The sequence below is a fragment of the Lissotriton helveticus genome, chromosome 7 (assembly GCF_964261635.1).
Source record: "Lissotriton helveticus chromosome 7, aLisHel1.1, whole genome shotgun sequence".
NCBI lineage: Eukaryota > Metazoa > Chordata > Amphibia > Caudata > Salamandridae > Lissotriton > Lissotriton helveticus.
Window position 1 is genome coordinate 753880813 of NC_136068.1, and position 24535 is coordinate 753905347.

A 24535-nucleotide genomic window follows, 5' to 3' on the forward strand; every position below is an offset into this window, starting at 1 on the left:
GCGCCGGAGAGTGGCGGGCGTGTATGCCTGACCTGCGGCTATTCCTACTGTATCACGCACCTCGCCCCGCATCGCAGTGGGGACTGCCTTCTGCTGAGACCGATCGGGATGGAGGTGCACTGGCCTTGCCAAGAGCATGACAGCATCTGAAGCTGTACTGCCCGGGCCACTGAAAGCCCGTTTGCGCCTGGTGTGCGAGCAGCAACATGCAGACTGCAAGCCGGTGCCCTTACAGCCACAGTCACTGCTGCAGACGGCGCTGGTGAGTGACCTGATAAACGAGCCGCCTCTACGCCCACACAGCGAGATTCAGGCTGCAGCCATAAATTGGACAGCAGCGGTGCGTCCATTGGGGCGTAGGGGCGTAGCCCCACTAGCCCCCATGGACCGGCGACTGTGCAAGAAAATTTAAATATTTCATTTTCATCATCCTCATGTCCAGGCTGTCAGGGATCCGGGCAGCACCCGGCGTATCCGGGAGTCGGGGGGGAGTGCTTTGCGGCAGGGAGGCTGGTCCAGACTGCTGTGCAGCTTGAGTTGAGTGACAGTCCACGTCACTGACTCAGCTGCAGCAGAAGCGGTGTCCCGACGACGAGGCTCGACGAGTGCGCAAGAGAAGCTTGGGGCTGAAACTAGCCCAAGCATGCGCATTGTTGTTCTCCTGCGTAGCGAGTGGCCAGGGGGGTGCTGGGTTTAACTAGGCAACAGCCCCCGGCGATAGAAAGGGCGACAGGGCGAGCACTCAATGTGACCCCCTAGCCGACTCCCTTTCCGCGCGCAGGGCAATCCATTATTGGATGCCGCGCGTGGGTGGCTCAGCCGTGGCCAATCACTGTGTCCGACTTCAGTCATGATGCAGTGATTGGCCATTTCGCGGCGCTGCTGACCTGTTCTCTAATCTATTCTCTACTCTCTCTCTCTGGGTGGGTGGTGACTCTCGCCTCGTGTTTGTGTGCATCAGCCAGCCTGTGTGCTCTCGAGTCCGTCTGTCGACCCGTCGTCGTGTGATTTCAACTTCAGTAGTTTTTTAGTGAGTATATCAAAAGTAAATGATATGTAGACTAATTGTTTTAATCTCCTCTTCAGTCGTCGATAATAATTTAGAAGTACGACGGCGCTGCGGCTGCCACGCTACTGGGCCGGCCTTGTGCTGCACCCAGAGAGGCCTAGGCCGCCTCAGTATATCACCCATCACTAGTACTTCACTCATCCCGCCCACTGTCAACACCATATATTCAATGAACTTGAACTGTCTGACTGTGCACTTGCCGCCCTCACAGGCCTGTACGCCTCATCATTCCCGCCCGCCCCCCCACACAGACGTACACGACACAAATGCCCGCCGTTACTAATCCGACCAGCCGTACAACAAGGCATCCCGTCATCAATTAATTCAAATGACTGAGTTCGCTCGCGCTTGACATCCAGTCAAAATAAAACAACATGATTTTTCCCCAAAAAATTTACACTGGAGACTCTGAACGGAACATAAAAAAGCCTAGCTGCTAGCTGGCAGACCGCAGGGCCGGGCACCCGCAGCAATTAGCCCGCAGGTGGTTCGGGGACTCGGGTGCTGGCTCCGGGCCAGGACACTTCACCAGTTCCGACCCAAGAGCCCCGGCAATGGGGGGATTAACAGAAAGTTCTTGCAGAGTAACCATGATTAAGAAGTTACTCAGAGTAACTTCTAAGTTCTTAATCATGGAATACAGCGGAGTAAATCGTAACCGTTCGAGGTCTCACTCCCTGACGGTCAGACAATTACACTAAGCATCCCGCCTGGGAGGAGGATGAATTGGGGGGCTATATTGACCGTGCGGGGCTCAGAATCCACGGAGCACAGGGTCAACGAGGCCAACAATAATCCGAAAAGGAAACACATGAACTATGTTAATTCAGTTCTCAATCCATGGCCTTCACTTCAGAGGATTTTTTTTATTTTACAATTGCGGTGCATGCCCTCTGAGAGGATTGGGATGTGCGTTGCGCAGTTTGAGGTGTGTGCTTGAGGTAGTTTAGACTATGGTTTTTGATTGCACTGAGAGGGAGAGAGAGAGAGAGAGAAAGAGAAAGAAAGTGAGAGAGAGAGAGAAAGAGAAAGAAAGTGAGGGAGAGAAAGAAAGAGAAAGAGGAAAAGAGAGTGAGAGAGAAGAGAGAGAGAGAGAGAGAGAAAGAGAGAAAGACAAAGAGAGAGAGAGAAAAAGAAAGAGAGAGAGAGAAAGAGAAAGAGAGAGAGAGAGTAAGAGAGAGAGAAAGGGAAAGAGAGTGAGAGAGAAAGAGAGAGAGAGAAAAAGGAAGAGAGAGTGAGAGAATGAGAAAGAGAGTGCGAGAGAGAAAGAGAGAGAAAAAGAAAGAGAGAGAGAGAGTAAGAGAGAGAGAAAGGGAAAGAGAGTGAGAGAGAGAGAAAGAGAAAGAGAGTGTGAGACAGAGAGTGTTTTGTCTGATTGTGTGTTTGTATTCGTGCACACGTGCACTTAAATATTTCATTTATGCATATGGGTTCATCTAAGTCTGTTCCTGCACCCAACCATGACACAGCCATATTGGGCCATTTCAACTAAGAAGACGTCAGCTTAAAAACAAATCTAGACCACTTGGCCAATGCTTGCTGTATACATTTGTTTATTTGCTCTATTATCAAGCACAAATGGACTTGCTAACATTTGTTTTCTTTGCTCTGCACTGGTAAACCCCTGCCCATAGACCCATAATGTTTAGGGGTGTTCTTTCCCACCTTGTAATTTGATTTACTCCTGCACTTCACGACATGATATTTATAAACGTGTCCATGGTGGCAGAGGGCCATGAAATGGTTTGCAAATCCCCATAAACGCATGTTTATGACACTCACAAGCCCTGGAATCCCATTACCACGCTCCGGGGAGAAGATTTACTTCCACGTGCAAGTAGGTGTGATTACTCTTTTTACACTTGTAAGTGTATGTTTTGCAGATTTCGTATATCAGGCCATTTACACAGGTGAGTTCAACTGAGGTGGGCAAATAGCTAAGCTAATTTGGGTCAATGGATCCCAAAAACGGATTTGACCTTGTCAAAAAGTTCCATTTGAGTGTGTAAGTTCCTTTCAGGCGCCCAAATGACTTCTGAGATTGGAACCAAAATTAGCAATTTCCAAAAATTGACATGTTGAGGCTGGATCTAGCAGAACCAAAGTTTGTACTAGGTAGAGTAGATGTCTGTCACTCAAGCCCCTACATCAGAGGTTCTCTGGTTACCCTGGATCTAACTCACAACACATTTCCCGAGTAGTTGTGTGTTACTCTAGTTTAATTGTTTATGCAAGCATTTTTCAGGAGTAAGACATATTTATCTAAAGGAAAAAACATTGTGAGTCACAAGACTTGTTTTGCCCCCAAAGGAGCATTTCTTACGCCTGGAAATTTGTCAATCACACCTAAGCCTGAAATAAGAAACAAATACTTTAAAATGCTCAGTAAATCAGATTTGATATTCATAAGTAATTCACATTTGAAACGGGATTAAGACACAAATACTCATAGAAAAAGTTTTGCCGCTCAGATCGCCTGTCAGTGTCAGCCCATCTTTTAATTTCAGTGCCTAGTAGTCTGTCCGCATGCATATATCTATCTACCTTGCAGCCTAACGATATTTTTTCCCCCGAATCTATCGCTTTCAAATTAAAAAGCATCATCTCCGCTGAAATCTTTAGCATACATGCAAGGTTATGTTGACTTTCCTAAAAAGTGAAAGCAGCGGTCTGGGCTGCCTGCTAATGAGGCAAACGTGAGAAAAGTTCAGGCGCCTTCTGCCCTTCAGATCAAACCCTAGCAGTCAGTCGAGTCGAGTGTGTCAGTCACGCGGCCCCCTCTTTCACGATCAGTTGTCACTGCTCAGCGCGATTGTTAACCAATGTTCGGAAACAGCGTGTTAGGTCTTTGTCTTTTCCCTGCCCTCCCTGAGTCCCTTCATTCTGCTAATTCTCACCTCATTATTCGTGTAATACAATACATGATTTATGCCTCTTTTATTTGCTCTTCTTTTCTCAGTGTCTCAATCTGTCTCTTTACCCTAGGTGGTATATTAGCATTCTTGGCTGTCTTGAAAGCTAAATAAGCCCTACTGTCCAACGCTGCTTATGACAATAACAGAGGTTAATGCCCTGTCCATGCAGTGTTAACTGATGTTAATTACGCACGCCGCAATTATGGGCCTAAAACCAAGGAGTGGGTGCTGAAGGAAGAGAACAGCATTTAACAGCTCTTAACCTCAAATTAGCATTAGCACCAACTCCCCCCAATCTCACTCAAAATAGGGAGACAAAGAGGCCAATCATTCTTTGTCATGAATGTCCTACAGAAGCAGTGCAACACGATGCAACACACAATGATGAACATGATTTGACGGAAATAATCGGAACTGAGTGCGGGAGTTAGGGAAGGTCCGGTCCTACTCCTACAGGCAAAGTGAGCACCCCGAGAGCCCATGAAACTGACACAGGTGGAGGGGGGTGGGCGAGTGCCGGAGCCTTGATGATGGATAGATTGAGGGAGGGGGTATGGAAATAACGCCGAAGGTAGCGAGAAAACTGCTGAGACATCCGTAATACTATCCAAGAAGAGGCCTCCCCTTTTTTGTAATAATGTTGGTGATATTGACATATTGCACGGTGCATCGCCTGCCCCATACGGGGTTGTTGGCTTTACGGCTGTGAAACTTTTGAAATGGAGCTGTTGTATGGCTGCCTATTATGTTTTCAAGAGTCTTGCTCTGTATGACTGTATGCTTTTGGTTTTGTTACGTAATAAAAACTAAAAATAAAATAAAAAATAAAAAAAACAATTTGCATACAGTTTCCCATCCTGGGAAAGCTAACACATGTACTCCTGGTACAGGCAGGAGTAAGCGTATTTTGAGGGTGGAAGTGCATAGGAAGCACTGCCAAAAAAAAAAAAAAAAAAGAATCGGTGGGTTTCGGTGGAGGAGTTTCTACATTTGGGAAGATTGAAGAGGTAAAAAGTTTGAATGTAGTGCCACACTTCTGCACAGCGTTGGTGTCTCCGTTCACCCCCACTCCCCCCTCCCCCCACCTGCTGCCATGAATCAGTGTTAATGGCCCATCAGCGGGAGGCGAGAGTCTTCGCACAATGTGTACAAACGGAAAACCTCCCTTTGTATAGGTAGGCGAGTGCCCGGGGGAGGGGTAGGAGGGGGGGCAGCTTCACACATACCTGCCAGATGTCATGTCCAGAGCCTGCTGGGGGTCGGGTGGGTAGTCGGGTGGTATCAGGTGTGCATACCTTCATTCTGTTTTTTGTGCAGCTGTTAGCAACACAGGTGGGCCTTGATTGCATCCACATGCATGGAAGTCCCGAGAGCCCTTGGAAGCAGCAGTAAGGCGTGTGCTTTCGGATAATGACGTCCTCGCGACTATTTTGACTACGCTTAGCTTGCAGCCACCAGTTATCTAGGCTAAATTACCTCATACCCGGATGCAACTAAATTGGTTTCTCCTCATGAGAATATTGTAGTACCGATCTGCCTAGTTTATGCAATTTTTAGAGCACACAGCTCCGTGGGGGTAGAATAATATTTGTGTAAATTTCTGAACCTAAAGATATGGGCATTTTTAAAAGGCAGGAGGCCATGTGTACATTCTGCTGACATGCTGGCACAGATGCCCACCAGGCAGATTGGCAGAATGGTGACAAACCTGGGCAAGGGGTTTTCAGATTGTGTACATTTGCAGCTTTATTATATAGTTCGAGATCGACCCAAATATATCAGAGCACTTCACATGAGCACCAGGGACCTTACACAAGGACACATTCATTATTTTGGTAGGCGATGTAGATTAAATGATTTGCCCAAAATTCCAGAACGGTGAGGCCACACCTAGGCTCGAACCCTGTTCCCCAGCGCTAAAGTTAGAAGCTTTAGCCTTAAGGCTACATCCACAGATGAGCTGTAGATGCTCTCTCTACATACTTTCTTTGTTGTCAATACCACAGTCAAAGTGATCCCGGCAGAATCTGGTGGACGTGAATGTGCAGATAACGCAAGCATGACATTGATTGAATTGGCATATTTCAGGCAGCACTTTAGGCTTGAGTGCACATGGTTATTGTTTGTTTTGTTTACCAGACTCATCATCAGTGACTAAACAGAGCTTCACAAAATGCTTTGAGGTAATGCTTTTCCATGCGTGGCATAGTGTTTGAGTAACACTTCGTGAAAGCTAAACTGTTGCTCTGGCATCTTCCAATTTAGGCTTAATGTCAGGTTACGTTAATAGGGAACATGTGGTTGGAGTGAAATTAATGTAAGTGCATTACTGTGTTAGACTGGGTGCAGTCGTTTTACTATATTAAAAGAGCAAAATCAATGCACTTTGCACAGTATGACTAACAAAACACAGAGACACAGGTCTGTAAAATAAAAGGCAGAAAAATCGACAATTGTGCTCCAAAAGCGCATGCAAAATGGCTGCTTCACCTCAACCTGCCTGATTGTGTCTTTGGTCTCTGATCTATGAGATGCAGGCTCGCATGTGGTAGGAATCATGAAAAAACACTTTCTTCCTTTGATTTTCTTAATAACACCACGTAGCGCCATTAGACCATCACGAGCTTCAATGTTCCCCGGGGTAGAAAACACCTGACTAGCTGCATATGATGTAAATAGGTCAGTGAGTCACTGCTTTTCTCAGAGAGATCCTTTTGTTACTTGCAGTTCCTAAGTTAAAATCCTAACATACAGGGCGAGCTATTAACTGTCATGTAAGAGCTGCATGCAAATTGCAAGGAAAAAATTGGAGCGTTATGTTTTTTCCCCCACAGTCTTTGTTTCATTACCCTACTGTTTCAAAAATAAATTGTTATCTTTTCATTTTCAGCACCTGACAACCTTTGTTCACTGGCCGGACCTGTCTCCCGCAGGGTGAACGATTCGTTGCTTGTGTTGCCTATCAAACCTTTCCCCTTGGCAAATTGCGAAAACCTTTATACCATTTATCTTTGGGGTACTTGCGTGGACCTATGTGAAGTGTGTACAAAGCTCAGCTCAACCAGAATCACGGTAACAGCGCATTGCGCTGCCTCTTTTATATTCAGTATATTGTAAGACTGTTTTTCTTCCCCCGCCTTTCCTTGTTTTGTTTCCCTGTTTTCCCCTTGCTTGCCATTCTTTACTCTAGAGTCTAATATTCAGTATATTGTAAGACTGTTTTTCTTCCCCTGCCTTTCCTTGTTTTGTTTCCCTGTTTTCCCCTTGCGTGCCATTCGTTACTCTAGAGTCTAATAGAGTCGGAAGGCCGTAGGGGAAGACTGTGGACTTTTCTTCAAGTTCCTGACGCTCCTGCGGAACGAACCTGGCAACCATTACACTGCTGTGTAACTTCTTCTACTCTTAGAGCTGAGATTTCCATGAAAGTCTTATAGTCTGAATTCAGCACCTGAGCATAATAGGACAGAATGTATGAAGCTCTGTGGTAATACTGAATAAGCAGCTACCTATGTTATGTCATCTATTAATGTAATAACTGCACTTTCACAATTGGTTTATTAACCTTCCTGCTTTCTCAAATTTGCTTGAAAATGCACGATTTTTCTTCTTTTTTTTCAAAATTTTCTTGGGGCGGGGGAAACCCCCCAAACCCCCCTTTTGAGGTCCGGGCTCGCTCGCTGCGCTCACTCGCTAGCGGTGCTGTTTGCTAATTAGTTTGCACCTCACCACTTTAAAATCTCACCCACCGCCCCTGAAATTGGATTGTAGTGAGAGCTGCTAGAAAGGGTGAGTTCCCAATATTCTTACTGACACACAGACTCAAGCAATTTTAATGTGCAACTCTAGAGTCAAACGTGGGCAAATACAAAGCAGAGTAAACGTTCCAATAGAGCCAACTTCTGGATGAATGGGGCTTTTGGCATTGTCGTCAGGTGAGGGCGTGGAGCATGAATGTTTCTGATTCCATGTTTACAAACTAGCACTTTAAATACATTTCTTTCAACGTGGTGATATCTGATGTACTGAAGTGAAACACTCTTGCATGTGAAAGAAATACACTCTTTTCAGTCAATCAGGGATTTATTTATAAAAAGCAGCTAATCACCAGTGAGGTTCTCTTTTTAAACTGAAGAGGCTTTATCACAATTTTACATGATGTTTGTTGCACTATTTGCGTGGCAAACATTTTCAGTGCTGGGTTTGTACACGAGCGCCTAGAGGCATGTCAGAACCCCTTGACTCGCCTGTTGAATTGTTGACTTATCCACCTCTACTGAATGTATTTATTTTTAACTAAAGGAGACAAGAGGTCTTCAACAAGTAATAAACAACTTAAACTTTATCAAAGCAAGATATATTAGTGCGCTACAAGGCAATAGTTGTTAAATCAACCACTAGAGTTTTTTTTACATCGCACATCATAAACAAGCATTTGCAATGCAACAGGTCTTGCATTTACACACGTTTGAGCTAGTGGCATTATAAATGACAATGCCTTTTAGTTATGTTTTGGTTTTTGAAACGTAAATAAAATGCATTGTCATTTACAATGCCAAAAGCTTAAACTTGCGTAAATGCGAGACATATTGCATTGCAAACGCTCGTTTTTTGCAGCAGTTGAAACTCTTTCTGTGAAGTATCAAGGTAGTTACTGTTGAAAAAAAAAAAAAAAATAAAAATAAAAAAAAAAAAAAATATATATATATATATATGTCCATATAAATTCATGTGTATGCACTTCAAAGATATCATGCTTAGATATATCACACTAACATGAGGCCTGGAGCTCCAAAGGGCTTACTATCTGACCTTGACTGTACAAGCTTCAACAGCTATTCTGAACCCCCTTAGAGGTCACTTTGTTTGTCCTGACTTCATGATAGTTTCCTTATCTGGTTGTGCAAGTTGCTTACACAGTGCTGAGCCAGCCTTTCTGGTGTGCCCATATTTAGCTGTTTATAATTGGCATGGTGCAGATTTTGCACATCCCTGTTAGCCATATTTGGCTTGGTGCCTTATTCTAGTTCCACTGACATGGCATTACTAAATGTATATAGCACCCAGAAACCAGTCACTCTGGGAAGAAGCAGTCTGAGAGCCCCTAAGGCAGGAGACCTGACTTCCTCCTTGCTAATTAGCAATTATGCATGCGTTTGGTACCAATAAATACATTTGACTCTGTTTCTGAGCCAACGTGCTATGTCTGGTGAGTTTCCTTCATTTGCTCCTGGTAGGGTGCCAGTATTTCCCTATCAGAATGGTGTCAGAAAAAAGTGGGACATTGGAGGACTGTGATGTCACCAGTCGGTAAGTGAGCTGTAAGATAAATAACTAGCTTGCTTTGCTGCAAGTGACCTTTCAGTCTTTCAAATGTGTATTTAACACATAGTATTAATAAAAAGGGGCATTAACTGGCATTTTAAAGCAGGGCACTGTAGAGGATATTGGCATATTCTCTGTATCAATACATTAATTGATATGTGGCTTCCACTGCAGGAGAGCCTTGGTTAGAGAGTAATGTATGTGTAGCTAAACATCTAAGAAGTAGTGATACAGGGGACTGATCAGTAACTAAGTTACTTTATGTCAATAGATATTGACCAGTGGCTGGCCCTTCAGGGTCTTATAAGGACCACTGCAGAAGAGCCTGTGCAACAATGGGATATTGATTTTCCCCAGAAGAAGACTCCCCCCCCAGAATATAGTGAGTGGAGTTTCTGATTTGCGGTTTGCACCGGAACGCAGGGAAATGATTTTGAAATATGCGTAGTATGTCATGGATGAATGACTGCATTTAAATAGTACATTGATCTTCAACAGTACCGTGACACTATGTTTCCTTGAAATGTTTCCTTGAATTGTATGAAAAATAAGAGCTTTACTGCATTAGAGAAGCAAAATTGTTTTATGTGATGTCTCTGAGTGGTCCATAACTCTTGATGTTCCTCTTTTTACTACCTCTATTCACTACCTAACAACCTTTCCTTTGTATGAAACCTCTTGTATTTCTCTTTCAGGGTGTAAGTGCACATTGTGAGTAAAAAACCCACATTTAATGAGAGTGGATTTTGGAGAAAATTAATGGTAAACCTACTAGAAAGTTGTTTAAAAACTGGCAGGAGAGAAAGTTCAAAACAAATCATCACCAGATAGCCCTGCAAATTAAGGTAAGAATATAAATTATATAAAATTTCTTAAGTAGTTGCGCGCTACTATGGAAAGTGTAGCTGCAACAAAGTATAGATGTGTGAAACTTAAATTATTATATTCCCAGAATGGTAAAAATTAGAATTACAACTCAAGGCAGAAAGGCCTAGCATTCCATATTAAAAGAGATTGGATTTTGCATACATTGTCCTGTGTTTCATAGAAGAAATTTTGTGTTTTTGTGTTTTTGTGTTTGTTTATGTATATGGTTGATGTATGAAGGGTTGTTCATGTTTTATGTACCTCTTGTAAATGTTATCTCATAACAAATAAAACGCTCTGATACCTTTGGGTGTAGCTAAAGCTATATAATACTAAATAATAATAATAATAATAATTTTAACATATTAATGTTAAAACTAACGTTACCTAAAAAGGCACTTAAATGGAAACAAGTTTTTGTGTGTTTTACACAACTAGGATATAACAAAATTTAAAAATAGATGCCCAACCTTTTGTTAGTACAGCCTATCAGCTACCTAGCATCTTAGGGGTATCTTATAAGTAAAAAAATAGGAGTTTAGAGCTTGGGAAGTACTTTCATAGGCCAAGTCAAGTAGTAGTAAAATTCGCGCTCAGGCCTAGAGTTTCAAAAGGCTCCTGTGCAAAACGGCTGTTGTAGGGGTGAACTGCTAAAATAAAAGCGTCTTCCCATTTATCACACTGCAAAATATATATTTTGACTGGATTGGAATGCCTGGTTTTTAATAGAATGAACTGAGCTCAGTCCCAGCACCAGCTGCTCAAGCTGACTGTCCGAGGGAAGCTGTCTGACTGAGCAGAAGGAGGTAATGAGTGGTTTATTGCCTTTTTTGGGTTTCTGTGAGGACATTCAAATACAGCTTATTGCTGTCATATTAGACAGCTGGGAGACTTGTATTTAAATAGCAGTCCAATAGATACCTTTTGAAACAGATAGCATCATAGGGGCCCTGTGTCATTAATTGTCAGACAGGATTTATGAGTCCTAGAACACGATAAAGCAAAACCAAAGGGGATGATGGACCGAGTGTTGAACAATGCAAGCACTCACCCCCAGTCAACTTATCTGGGTTTAATCCATCATCATTCTTTAGCTCACTCCACCACCCCAGTTCAAACATGGCCATATGCAAATCAGTCTGACCCTGTGCCTCATGGGAACAGTCCACCCGAACTGCCAAGCCATGTCTTCCCTGGACCGGAAACAAGCATCCTGTTACCGGTTTCTGACTAATCAGCCGTCATCAGCCAGGCTAGCTTGAATCCAGTGGCAAAGTGAGCAAGGAACCCAAGTCTGGGCATACCCTGCCAACTTAGGGCGAACAAAGCAAAACAAAAGGGAATGATGGACAGAGTGTTGAACAATGCAGGCACTCACCCCCAGTCAACTGATCTGGGTTTAATACATCATCGTTCTTTAGCTCACTCCGCCACCCCAGTTCAGACATGGCCATATGCAAATCCGTCTGACCCTGTGCCTCATGGGAACAGTCCAGCCCGAACTGCAAAGCAATGGCTTCCCTGGACCGGAAAGGAATAAAACTTACTTTTCATACGTAGAAACAACCAAAGGGTTAGTGATTATTATTCAATAATGACTACATGTAAAATATTATTAAAATTCATTGCCCTAAAATTGTTTTAGCATTTTATGATCTTTATAATGTCTAAGAACCCTTCTGTAAAAAATAAATACAATTTAGCAATGTAAAAAATCAACACGTGCAAAATGTGCATTCAGATTTCAATGTCTAAATGGGTAAATATGTTGTGTACTAAAGAAAAAGGGCGAGTATTCGTTTCTCTATATTACTGTATTTAATTAGTGACACACTTAAAATATGATTTCTGGTCTGGCCTAATGTCTGTAGTCTCAAATACAAAGGCTATTAAAAGTTATGCAAAGAGAGTAGCTCTAGAAACATGTGAACTACATTGAATTCCTTTATGCACAAGAATTCTGGGTTCATTGTGGCATTCTGAAACTAACATTTTGAGCCAGTTCTTTAGGTGCTAGAAAGCACACAACACTGCATATGAATAAAAACAGCAAACGTTAGACACTACCTTTGAAATATCAGCAAAATATCTGCACGGGGGCACCCGCAGTCATGCTTCTGGAGAGTTACTTTGAATTGTGAAGGCCACATGGGGATAACCTTGCTCAGACAGGGGACAACTGGTTTAAGGATCAGAGGCCAATTTCTGTATTTAGCATTAACTAGCAGTGTTGAAAGCAAAATGCAGGGGGTTTGAGCATATTTTTATCTGAAGTTAGCCACTGTGACAGTACTTAATTTAAACACGTTTTGTTAGCAGATCACTGATAAAATTGATTTTATCAGTTAAAAATTGCTTAATGTTAAAATAAACTTAGCTCTGATGATGTCTGAGGCTGCCATGTGCTTAGGAAAATTAGGGTAAAATTAATGCTCAATTCATGTTAATAATATTCAGGATATCGTCATTAGTAATTTACCTACAGATCTGTTTTAGGTAACATTAGCTAAAGGAAGTATTTCATTTTCTTTTAGGAGAAGATGTGGATATGCCTGTTTTCTTGAGAAATAATATATTTGTAGGAGATATGCAGGCTGGGGTTTATCCCACTGAATAACATTATCAAGGGGCACAGAGTAGATACCAGAGAGTACATAGGAGTAGGGTATCAGTGTTATTGTTGCACAGTGTTTCAGGATGAGGGTATCAGACACGCCCAAGGAGAATCTTGTATTTCCACTAAGGTGGGAGAAAACGGGATACCTTTCACAATTTCAATATAAATGAATATGGCCCTCTTGAAACACATTTTTGTAGTAGTATATTTTTTTGAATAAATGGAAATTACTCACAAATACCTAAAGATAGGTTTGAACAGGGCACTTACTGCTTGCAGCTTCAGTAAGGATTCATGTGTGGTATGCGCCCCCTGTAGCGGACTTATGGATGTGTTGAGAGATGATGAATGATGCTGTTAGACTGCAGGTTCATAAATATGAAAGGGAAATGGCTGTACAGATCACTAACAATAAGGTTCTAGAATTAGGGAACCAAGAGATTTGGAAAAATGCCCTCCCCATAAAGTGATGTAAAAAAAAAAAATAGGGTGGTGAAAACATGCTGTACCCATAAAGTGATTACCTTATGAACTTGTGGTTCCCTTAGAGCCTGTTGTGCCTGACACCAGTACTATATTATCATTTATACCTGTAGAGGCAGAATATGTTTCTCTCCTCAGTGGGGTTTAGCAATACAGTCCATCCACAGAGTGAAAGCCTCTTTTCCGTCGCACTAAAAGACACCCAGTATTACTTTATTCACTGTGAGTCCCAAGGTCAATGCGCAGACACTAAAGAGAGACTTGGACCACCTATGCCTGGAAGGTGGTAGCATTGTCTTGCAGTATGCTGATGACCTCCTTGTGACATCTTCCTCACTTGAGGCCCTTAAAAGCCAGTGAAAAAGATACTTTAGCTCTGCTGAACTACCTCCAGAAGAGAAGACACAACGCCTCATTATCAAAATGCCAGTGCTTCCAAAACGAGGTGACTTACCTGGGTTATGAGATATTCCAAGGTACATGCCGCATACCACCTGACAGAATAAAAATGATTCAGGGCATTCAGCTCCTGCCCACCAAGAAAGGAATGATGTCCTTCCTGAAGATAATGAACTGCTGCAACCAATGGGTCCCTGAATGCAGATGCTATGACTAATGAACTTGCAAACTGTTTCAAGAAATTTACAGAGACATTGTGTACTGCACCATCATAGGGACTGTCTGACAACAAACTGCCTTTCCATCTCTGTTTCAGAGTAAAATGACATTGCAAATGATGTGTTATTGCCAATGGAGTGCTGACATAGCTGGAAAAGAAAGGCCTGTGGGACACAACTATGTGACTTTACTTTCTGCAGTGATTGGGGCTCGGCATCTGTGATGGTGGAGAGGATGGCTCTCATTGTGTTGGACTATACTTGTATTGTCTAGGTGCCACATTTGGTGCGGTTGCATTTGGTACGTTTGTTGTTGTTGTCTGAATCGACACAACATTTTCTGCTGGCAGGCACACAGCTTATAATGGCACAGTGTTGTCTAACTGTAATATCATAATAAGATGCCCACCTGTTAATTTAGCAACAGTATCAGCTGCAATAGGTTATTCTGATGAGATCCATTCTCTTAGAGACAGATAAGATCCCTAAGTATGTTGGTGTTGAGATTGAGGAGACCGGCACCACACCAAGATTAGACACCATTAAAAAAGGCAGACTATATGAGTGGTACACCGATGGTTTCTTCAGCAGGCTGATACACACTAATTACAGAGCAGGGTATGCCATAGCAATAACAGACAACAAAGTTGAAAGTGCAGCTCTGCCACTTGAAACATCTACCCAATAGGATGAGCTGTATGCTGTAACAAAAGCATGAATACTAGTCAAGGGTAAAACTGTTAACATTTACACTGACTCACATTATGCATTGCAGTTCTTATTTTTGACCAACTATGAAAGTATCATGGATTCACAACAGAAGCAGGGTGCCTTATTGAAAATAATCCTACAGTAAGGAACTTGTTAAAAGCAAAATTATTACACAACAGGATAGCGGTAATAAAATGTGAAGCCCACACAGGAGCTAATACTAAATTAGCCAAAGGTAATACCATCGCTGACACAGCATTAAATGAGAGCATGTTACAGCCAGTGTAGATGGGACTAATGAATAAAGCATTCCAAAAATACAGCTCATTCAGAGACAATTGTTGCAAGCTAATGTAAAGGAAGCACAATGGTCTCTAACACCAGATGAACAAAGAGGGTGGATTGATGATGGATGTGATCCGAATAATGAAGAGAGTATGGGCCTACCAGGATGAGATGCCTGTGTCCCCACACAGTATGTTCCTTTCCCTTACAAGACTGGAGCAGGGACCATCTGATATTACACAAGCGAGGATGAATACGCAGATGCATGTTGCTTCTCAGTGAATGGATTGAAATATTTGTTGGTGTGGGTGGATATGTTTTTGAAATGGATGGAGGTGTGTCTAACAGGGAAGAATGATGCAGCAACTGGGACGCATTTGCTTCTGGGAGGGTGCCAGTATTTCTCTATCAGTTACACCACCGTTGCCATTGGGATGTCTAGATCACGTAAGAATGATAGTGAAATGTTGCTGATATACCAGTATATGTCTGCTGCTGGTCTATATTTAATATCAAAAGGGACTGACTGTCAACATTTCTTGCTATTGCTAGTTATAGATCTATGGCATTTTGAGATCATTTGTGATGCTGTGTTAGCATATTTCTATGTGCTATTCATGTGTTGATGCCTATTTATTTATGGTTATGACTGCGTGTGTTTGAAATGGCAAGTTAACATATTTATTTTGCTTTGCTGAATTGCTGTCTGAATGTGTTCGGAATGCCATGTTAGTATAAATGTTAGTGCTATTCTTGGATCCAAACCTTATAGGGTGTGACTTTTGCACCTTGTACTAATGATACTTACTTTTGCTTGTTGTGGGGGTTATGTTTTTCGCCAATATATTTCGTACTTTTACTTGAGCTGGGGCATGGTTATGCATCCCAATCAATTTTTACAGTACCTAGTAACAGGGCAGGGATTCTTCAACCCAAACCATACTTACATTTATGTGGCTGTGTCATCCCATCATGTATACCCCGGTTTATATACATTATCCCATCCACACAACTATAACGATTCTAAACAGGTGACCTTTTACCTAATACCTTGCTTCTGTCTCTTCGACACCAGCCTCTTAGTCTTCTATCAGAAAACCTGTACCTGACATACATAAACATGTCCGCAGGCATGGCAAATCTATTCTGTATAAGGTCGACACTTTTTTTCATCCTTGGCCAACAGCCAGCTGTGCATGATCGCACTTGTTTAGAAAAACATTGGTGATTGTTTTCAACACATTTATGATGGTTTTCAAAACATCCATGGTTGTTTTAAAAACATATAGTTCTAGGAAAAATCCTGGACTGACCACTTTTGTGGAGAATTTCTTCCAAACTGAGACTGGGTTCTGCATGCCGAATCTCCAACAAACAGTGGTCTGACATCCCTTGCGGGTTGCCATCCTCGACGCAGAGACGGGGTCTTTCACTCCCAACTATCAGGTGACGTGCTGGTTCATCCCTAAGGGTTTCTTGGCAACATATACACATAGCTAAACGCATATACACCTACACATCCAGGTTAGGCTAGGTACCTTTAGGCAAATTTCTTAGGGCACGCATTTTAGGAGTATGCAAGTGCTACTGTTTTTATCTGAACTACTTCTTGTCATCTTTTTAGCACTATGGTAGAAATGTATCTACGATATTAGTACTAGAAAACTCATTTGTATGCTTCTGCCTCCTGATTGTCGCAGCACATATGTTTTACACAAGACTGTCGCTGGAGCAATAAATACTTATTGAAACGTCCTAATCACCATCCTGTGTATTTTCTGAGAGAAAGCAATCATGAGTATCTGAGCGAAAAGTACTGTATTGTTTTCCACGATCCCTGAGGAATCAGGGTTGTCCTGTTCAGTGGTTGCCAGAGACTACCTACACCACTGTTGAATACAGGGGGTGATAATAGCACTGTAGAGCTAGCTGGTCAAATGGCTGACATATCCTGTGGGGGTGTCCGGAGGTGGTTGGGACACCAAGCCCTCAGTTTAGGTCATCCAAAACGTGCAGGTCCTGTGGGACTCCCAGGAACTACACAACATGGCGCCCAACGTTGATTTAGTTCTTATATTTACAGTGTAAAGCTTAGTAGTTAAGTTGTGCTTTCTCAGAAAGCCCAACTCATACGTTTTTCAGAGATGACTGAAGTGGGGAGAGAAATCCGCATCAGCTGAGCAGATCTACTCTGTGTATTGGCTGAAGGTTTAGCAACCTTGTAAGGATAAAAGGTTCCCCACATTGTGCAAAACCTTACCTCTTAACTTCTCTTCTCTTCTAAAAATGACTGACCCCGTGAGGAGCCGGGGGAAGACGAACTTGCAGATGCTCTTAACATCACAGTGAATTGCAGACATGCAGTAACTATAAAACCTTTACAACACGGTGTACCAGCAACAGGTGGCTGTATTCCCTTCCTGATTGAGGCACACAAGGTGATCAGATCAGAGGTATTCTATTTGTGGGTTCAGTTCCCACCGGTAAATCCAGTGACTAAATTGTTCCAAACTTACATTGTAGTTGAACCACCGGATGAATACCTTACATACGAAGACATTGAAGTCCTGTTAACTTACCAGCAGCATAAAAACTGGTTTAAGGGCGCCATCCCACACACAACATCTGTTGTGAGACTCGGTCCGCTCAGCATAGAAGTAGTGACCCAGGTCATAGCGACATATACTCTACATCCACAGATAGATACACTGTTAGTGGAAGAAGTCCGTACAATATACAAAGACATAGTCAGGCTATACAGACACATTGTCTAGTTTGTCATGCGAACATTGACAGTCCAACCTGCGAGACATGCTCCAGCTTGTCCACATGACGCAATACCTCCAATTCAACCACAGACACTAAAACCAGTGACAGGGACAATACCTTCCAAATGGGAGAAAATTCAGTTCTGGATAGCACAAAAAAATACCCAGCTTGAAGCAGTGTTTCCCCTTACGGGGCCGCAAGAAAAATACAGAATGCTAATCATTTGCTTGCTAATGGGGATGGTTCCCTCGAGGATTGTACCACTTGGGGAACAATCTTTGCTGCTGTTTACGTCAGAGTGCATGGTACCCCTTCCTTAGCAGTTGTTCCTGATGTATTGAAACAGATACAGAACGATTACTGGGCAGGACCTGCCCTGGACTTGAGAATGAAACTGATGGGTAACTTTGCCCAAGTCTCTGCAATCATGCTGAGCAATATAAAGGGGGAGGCAGCAGAAGCAGTGGCCATACACAGCCGCCTAAGAGAAATAGCACCTAGAAATAAGGAGAGAGAATTACCAAAAAGTATTGAAAAACCTATGCTGCATTAGGTAGAGATAATTTGGGAACCAAAGCCCGGAAGCCACAAATGGCAGGTAGTTCCAACAAGGACAACTCGAAGCAATCACCCGCTTCTTAAAATAAATGGGAAAACAAAAATTCTAAAAATAAAAATTCAGAAAAGAATTCCAAAGGGAGTCCTCTAAAAAGAAGTACAACATTAGGAATCATGATTTATTTAAAAGGTTTTGTATAGCGCTGGCTAGACCCGGAGGTATCAGAGCGTGTCAGGACTGTTGGACCTTCAATATATATCGCAGACTCAGTGTGGTGAATAACAGTAGCGAAGTTTCACTGCTGAACCCGGTGCACAGCTTTAGGATGGGATCGTCCCAATTGATGATGCAATGTTTTTCTGTTTATGACAAAAGCAATCGAGGAACTCGAGCAAATTGGTAATGCTTCATTTATTATTTAACTTTCTTTCACACGTGAGATGAAAATGCATTTCTTTTCTTCTCATATCCCAGATATGCTCATCTGAGCCTTTTTCTGTACACGTCAGAATACATAGATGCATCCTTGGTAGCAAGTCACATAATACCCAATGCATTTCGGACTGTTAAAAAAGTCCTTCTTCAGAGGTTCACTCCAATAAAAGGATATTACAATTAGAACGTGACTTCAGACCCCTGCATAAACACCAAATCAGTTACAGTCAACAAGTAACATTGCCCTGCTTGTTATCAAATCTTTCCCGCTAAACCTTTATGCATATTAATACCACTCCTCTGTTTGGAAAACACACTTACTTCTGGCTCAGTTGTTAAACCCACTTAATTTTAAACAAACCCCCTCGTCACATCATTGTCGTGCATGAACTATTAAGCCTCCTTCGTATTCCCCGATGTAGCGTGCCAGATCTAAACTCCATTTGACACGTACCTTTCAGGACTTGTTGCCACATGTGTCTTTTTTGGAACATCTCACTGCATAGAGAACTGTTACTCAATGCGTCCTAACATCCTACTAATTTAAAACATGTGACCTAGCACCTCCTTTATACTTGGGCCTCTCACCACCTGACCTAGACTCAGTGTGTGCCTTGTTAAACTCATGTAAAATGAAGAAAGAATCGAACTCCATGAAACGTCACTCTTGGGGCACAATGTGGTGGAAAAGGAATTCCAAGATGGCTGCTACTGGACAAACGCTGCAGCGGTCTAGATATTTTTCCACACCCGTGTGGAAGCTTTGTGGAAGCTTTGGTGAAGCGCGCTCGCTCTAACGAGCGTGCACTTCACTGAAGCTTTTCTCGAGTGCGGTTCAGTTCTCCCTCGCTCCCAGAATATTTAGCATTTCCGTGAAAATATTTCGACCGCAATTCCCTTGGTACCTGAGCCTGTGCAGAGCAGTATGCTTCCTCACTCACAGCCCCAAAATATTCTCCGGCATCTGGAGGCTAGAAGAAGTTGTCTGGGAGGTTCCTCGTTCCGTGACTCTTCCCGCCTCTGAGCTCCGTCTTCAGTTAACCCTAGCGGAACAAGGAAAAGAGAACACGAGAGCAAAGAAAATTAAGCTAAGTGACTCTCTCTATTTGGTGAATTAAAAAGAAGAAAGACAATTTGTATAAAGTTTGAGAATAAGGAATAATTTCTACTTACCTGGTTGAATTAATTGCACTGTTGCAACCTAAAAACCAAAAGAAGGAAGAAACAAAAAAGAAAAAAAGAAAAGAAGAAACAAATAAATATCGGTAGTGAATTACATTTAACTAATAAGTAGGCAAAAGTTTTTACAGAGAAAAAAAACATTTCTCAACTAACCTCATTTTGAATAACCAGATGGTTAAGATATAATTAAAGATTCAGTTAGGAAAAAAATAGAAGACATCTTAATTGAAAAAAATGGTAGGTGAGTCTACAAATAAATAATAATTAGATTATTGCCTCATAAAAAGTTTACTTAAATGTTAATGTATTTTACAGGTTAGTCAACGTCCGAATAGAAAGAATTAATAAAATACAACCAGAATTCAACTATCAGGAAGAGAAGCTAGTTCAGGAAGACTTAGGGGTAGGTAAATAAAAAAGGTCAGATAAAATAAACATAGATAAGTGTAGAGTAGATTAGGGTGCTAAATAATTGTGCTGTGTTAGTTTCCTCAGGTTTCTTTTGAGAGCTAGTCTGTTGATCGGACTGACGAGAAGAGCCAGTCAGGAAAATCCGAAGGAATCAGTTGTTTTATATTTTATCCACTCCCCCTTCCCCCTTTGGGGTTAATCGGAGACGTGATTGCAATACAGTCTCCGAGGAATCCTGGGGAGGGAGTTGGGAACTAGCATCTTCTGTTCCTGTGCAAGTAACCGGTAACGGTTCATAATTTGTAAATCCTAACAGAGCGCTTCACATATGCAAGGAAAAGGCAATAACATTTTTACAGTAGTTCCAAGCGAATACAATCACGTAGAAGGGAATCTCACCATCAAAGAACAGGAGAGAGGCACAGGTAATAAAGATTCAAGGATTAAATACAGTTAAATGAAATAGGGGAGGTGGAATCTAGAAGCAGACAATAAAATATAACAAAAACACAATTGTAGGGTAAGAGAGGAGGGTTAACATAAGAGAGGACAAGACAAATAAGCAAAGTCCAGGGAGGACACAACACCAGAGCTAACAGGCCGGAAGTTAAGGTCGATAAAAATAGATGAGATACCAGGGGGGGGAGCAATGGCAGGAGTAGATTAAAGGTAGCATACAGGGAAGATGAAAAGGTCTACAGGAAAGAGAGAAGATAGCCTGTTCAGTTGCACAAAGAATATAAAGAAAAGAAAGAAAATATTGACTTAAGAATTTGTTGAGGAGAAGTCGTTTGAAGTCTCTTTTGAAGCCGAAGTAGGAAGGGTTGCATCGAAGGTCAATCAGAAGAGCATCCCAGATGCTAGGCGCAGTTCCTGAGAAGGTGCGAGACAGGGTGGCTTTCTTTTTTAATAGTATTATTAAGGCAACAGTGGTCCCTTACACACATTAATACTTAATCAATGAATATAGACAAAGTCGTTGCTATATTTTGAAAATGACATGCCCAGTCAGGCAGAGGTCTTAGTGTTTACTTTTCAGTCAATGTAAAACATAATTAACACACAGTATACAAGACAGGCACAAGCCTGTACTCCATTTATAACACAAGAATCAAGACAAGGGAACAATTAAAGGGAACAAACAAAAGGGCTTAGGCAAAAGCTTAGCGTTCTGTAATTGCCCAGTTTTGATTATAAAGCATAACAATATTAACACCTTCACACTTTTAAAGGGCATATGAATCATTCCATGTGTGTATGCACCTTACACACATGGAATCATTCATATGCCCTTTAAAAGTGTGAAGGTGTCAATATTGTTCTGCTTTATAATCAAAACTGTGCAATTAACAAATGGGGAGCCGTTTAAGGGATTTGAGGGCAGGTGTGATGTGGTCAATGCGTTTGCAGTTGGTAATCAACCTGGCAGCCAAGTTGAGCACTGCTCTGATGGGGGCAAGGTGAGCAACCTGACCGGTATCAGGACACTCATACACGTTCTTTTTGTTCCTTTCAGGGTTCATCAAAAAACACGGAGAGGGACAGGTGATAAGAAGAACAGCAAGAAGATCGACCAAAGACAAAAAGGGAAATACATCGAAACTCAGATTACATTATCAAACAGGAAAATCAACCTAGAGCAAAACATCAATTCAAAAAGAAGAAAGTAGCTGGCTTAAAAATCAGACATGGCCAGGTTACTAAGGATTCAGCTTCTGAACGGGGAATGGCCTCTGACGATGCTAGATTGTGCGTCAGAAGCAACAATAGCTCGCCGGAACCTGAAGGGTTTTCTAGTGACAGCAGTACTGAATGAACACATCATGGTGGAAACTCCTGATATGAGATTTAGTGTCCCGCATAGATTATATGAAATTACACTTCATATAGAGGAGGACATCTCGAGAAAGGTTAAAGGTCTCTTTTGGGAGAACTTAACATATAGATATGACATACTGCTAACAGGTTTTTCAATCAACAGTTAGGGAGGAGGAATTTCGTGTCTAGTCTGTTCCCCAGAATAATCTTATTCATCAACAGTGGACTAAGACACTTGTAACTGCGTTATACACAGTCATGAAGATAACCCTCATAAACGCTATGTATTGAGGTGATGCGGTTTATATGATTTTCCGCCCCACATAGACGTTATGGCATTTATCATTGGGTCATCTCTTGTGCTATATGCCTGCCTCAAGCCTGAGGTCAGCTCTGGAATAGCGCAGTAGTGTCCAGAGAAAAGGTGAAGCCACATGCGAGGGTTGATATTAAGAAACACACCTATACCTAATATTCACTTTATTCTGAGGCGGGTATGGTCTGTTATTAAAAAATTATATATGGGTATACGATAGGACCAAGTTACTGAGTCCTAGTATATCACTTCAAAACTCACGGTCAACATGTTTCTGCTCCTCTTGGCCCAGCCGGGTCTATGGAGCATTCGTCAGGACAAATACAAAATTAAAATTATACTCACACCCTTTCTGTGTGGTATGTCAGTGTATCAAATTGCTTTCACTGTCATGTGTTACTGGAGGTTCTATTGGACCTGAAAAGTAAATAGCAGTTATTTACAAATATATACAATGTGTATTGTTGTTCTACTGTGGCTCATGCACCCTTATGTGTATACAGTCTTTTCTCACAATTTGTGATTATTTTCGATGTAGACAAATCTTTTTTGTTCCTACACTGAATATTAGGATAGAATAGGAGACTCTTTGGCGAATTACGGTGGAGAAATTAATCATGTGAAATAGTGTGCTGTGACTGACACAATTATTTTTCATGCACATTCGATTTACATTAGACTACATATTTCATGCATACATAGCGTTATGATTTAAATGATGAAATGATTTGGTGGTTCTAGCTGTCCTTTTTTTGTTAAAAAACCATCACATACAACATCGTTATCAAGAATTGTACATTTCTATTTTCAACCCGGTAAAGTTAAGATAAGTTACTTGGACACATCATTAAGCACTTAATGCCACAATCGTAAAGCGAACCCATTACGTCGGCTTTACCTCTTTGTCGTGTAGTTGCGTGTCCTCGGGGGAAAAGGACCTCTGAGTCCCAGGCTGAAAGTTAGAAAGAGAAAGGTAGAGGAGCGGTTTTCGTCTACACGTTAAGTGCCCTCGTTATGCGGAGCACGGAAAACGAGTGTAATGCCGTCGTCAGTTTCTTCTTACCCGCAAGGAATGGCGAACTCCGCGTCTGGTGCTGGCGCTGCCCCCGGACGTGGAAACTCGTCAGACACGGGTATTTGTATTACTAGGGGTTGTCAAAACAAACGACAGACTTTTCTATGGACATTTAACCACATAGAAATAGAAGAGCGACTTACTAGTCGTTATCTCTACAAATTCTTATACATTTTCGGTTTTGCCACAATTTAAAACAATGTGAATAGTTACAATATTTTTTGATCTAATAAGGTATGGGAAAACTCATACATGACTATTGTAGTTCTTAAAACAGGACCACTAGTTGACAGACACAGATATGTTCAAGCATCTAGCATGAATTTCTAATATCAGGATATACTGACCACACTTTCAATGAAGGTGAGACAGTTCCAATTGCATGCAAACTGCATTTATACACAAATGCTGAAATGCGATTTGCCACAACTGAAAAAATATTTATCGCAGTACAGACTGCTGTAGTGAGAGAAAGTGAAACAAACAACAATATCTCAACTGGTGTAGTTAAGGAGGACGGTTAGGTATGTAAGTAAAAAACTTTACACGAGAGGACAAACCAGGAGACTCTTGGTAGATTTTTAGAATGTGTATCCAGCATCATATATTTGAGAATCCTGGACATCCCCCGACACAACCACATCTCCGAAGACCTGAGAAACCTGCACTGGCTCCCCGTCAGCAAGAGAATCACGTTCCGTCTCCTCACCCACGCACACAAAGCTCTCCACAACCAAGGCTGGGTAAGAGTGGTCTGCTTAATTCAGACACTCTGTTCATCACCACCCCCTTTTCTGAATCGTGAATGTGAAAGTGACACAGAAATCGGCGAAGCAAGTGACAAATGGTGAACAGCGAAAAAGAACGGCGCAAAATGTGAGCAATAATGTACAGTGATTGGGGTGGTTCCAGACATAAATGTACTGTTGACCAGTAGCGGTCGGCAGTAGGTGTTTCTGTAGGGCGGTGACGTGGGCAGGAGGAGGGGCAGGGTGGGAGGAAATAATGTATGGATTACGGAGTTTTACAGGTAAGTAAACATTTAAATTAATAAAACGAATTTCGTTGCGCTCACTGCATCACA

General features: G+C 42.0%; 1 long non-coding RNA gene across 3 annotated transcripts in view; it reads left to right on the top strand.

Moving 5' to 3' along the window:
• The first annotated feature begins 927 nt into the window (after positions 1-927).
• The window catches only part of LOC144767017 (uncharacterized), a 118129-nt gene continuing 94521 nt past the window's right edge, over positions 928-24535 (top strand). For 2 of the 3 annotated variants that reach the window (XR_013598025.1, XR_013598023.1), the window contains exons 1-3: positions 928-1030; positions 6875-7056; positions 10002-10151. This is a non-coding gene — a long non-coding RNA (uncharacterized LOC144767017). Of the gene's footprint in view, positions 1031-6874; positions 7057-8621; positions 9689-10001; positions 10152-24535 lie in introns of those variants that run through there. The other variant, XR_013598024.1, reaches the window with a different exon arrangement.